The sequence below is a fragment of the Amblyraja radiata genome, chromosome 6, assembly GCF_010909765.2.
Source record: "Amblyraja radiata isolate CabotCenter1 chromosome 6, sAmbRad1.1.pri, whole genome shotgun sequence".
NCBI lineage: Eukaryota > Metazoa > Chordata > Chondrichthyes > Rajiformes > Rajidae > Amblyraja > Amblyraja radiata.
Window position 1 is genome coordinate 98,037,011 of NC_045961.1, and position 1,798 is coordinate 98,038,808.

At 33.8% G+C, this 1,798-nt stretch overlaps 1 long non-coding RNA gene across 3 annotated transcripts in view; it reads left to right on the plus strand.

Annotated features, from left to right (window-relative positions):
* The first annotated feature begins 818 nt into the window (after positions 1–818).
* Positions 819–1,798, plus strand: part of LOC116974631 — a 25,708-nt gene continuing 24,728 nt past the window's right edge. The window contains exon 1 of one of the 3 annotated variants that reach the window (XR_004412401.1): positions 819–847. This is a non-coding gene — a long non-coding RNA (uncharacterized LOC116974631). Of the gene's footprint in view, positions 872–1,798 lie in introns of all 3 variants that reach the window. The other 2 variants (XR_004412402.1, XR_004412403.1) reach the window with 2 other exon arrangements.

The window sequence follows — 1,798 nt, forward strand, 5'->3', positions numbered from 1 at the left end:
GGCAAGCATAAACAAGAAAATGGCAAATAAGTTTACAAGTAAAAATAGACAATATCCTTGGCCTTTCCACTTATTTGATTCTAAATGGCCCTTGGTACATATTTAGCAAGTTCATGTCAAAGCTGCTTATTTATTTATTTTGTGTGTGCGCCTGTTTTGTTCCCTGTTTCAACTGGTCTCAGTTGAGACAAGTGATGAGGTCTAATCCCCCAGGACACCGGGACATGAGTGATTGTACGGTAGGTAGTGTGGCAATGGGAGAGAGGGTTGCCTTTTTGATCTGTGCATCATAATTATTTAAAATCAAAATGCATTTCAAAAATACAAGGCGGCGTGCTTGGCAAATGAGGGATTGTGAAGGGATTCTCGTTATCCGAGAAAGCATTAATGTTTTAATCACCGCAGTGTTTAATATAAACATGTTTTCACGTAAATTAAATCAAAGCGTACCGTGAACTCGTCAGGCTGGGTGCATGAAAAAAATCTGTTCAGACATTATATAAATATATAATTATATATAAAATTATTATTAATATCTATAATTATAATATATATATAATAGAATATATATAATAATACATTATTATATGCAAATAATATATATGTATAGAAAGCATATATGCATATAAAGCATACACACACGCACACATATATATATCTATAATGTGTGTCTATATATATTTTATTTATATATTTTATATACGTGTATATGTGCTTTATGTATATATACACACACATACTTTCTATATATATATTCACATACTTTATATATACATATATACTATATATATGTGTGCGTTTATATATATGTGTGTGTGTGTATATATATATATATATATATATGTATGTGTATATATATATATATATATATGTGTGTGTGTGTGTATGTGTGTGTATATATATATATGTGTGTGTGTGTGCGTGTGTGTGTGTGTGTGTGTGTGTGTGTGTGTGTGTGTGTGTATATGTGTGTGTGTGTGTGTGTGTGTGTATATATATATATGTGTGCGTGTGTTTATATATATATATATTTCTAGTTAAAAATCAATCACCTCCACACGAAGGAGCTTTGGAGAAGTTGTTTAGCCATAAAGGATCATAAAATATCATTGGTGCTTGAAAATCGATTCAGAACAACGCCGAAGGGAATTCTTACATGAAAGGAGTGTTTTTATGAACGGATTTCCCCAGCCTAATAAATACTGGACAGTCTCAAAGAAAATAAAAATCGTACTAAATTTTAACTCCATTAAATAAATATTTAGGCATCAAGGAGGGAATATAAATTGTGGGACGTTGTGGTTATAAAGATATCAATATATCCTTAAAACCCCTGGTGAGTTAATGGAATAAGTTTGGATATCTGTTTAATGCGGTTGAAAAATGAATTCGCTGTTAATAGTGATCCATTAGCCCTGGTTCCCTGCTTATTTGAGACCAGCGCCGTTGCAAAGGGAAAAGCTAAACACATTCACCACTCATGCTAAGGATAAAATAGAACCGAGAGTCTAGGAAGGCATTTTAACATCAAGTAAACTAACATTTAGCGGGACTTGTTAACCCTGCAGACTCAAACGGTGGCGCATGGTTGGGGTTTTGTTTATGACTGTCAAACAATTATTTTATCCCGACGTGTAATGGAAGGCTATCAATATTCATTAGCGTGTCGGACGGAGGGAACATAATCATCTTAACCGTCACAACAAACTAATGGTCGGAGGTGATTCTTCTGTCTGTGGCAGGGTCACCCTTCGCTTCTCAGTCAGCGAGACGTTAAAACGCTAATTGACAGATTAAT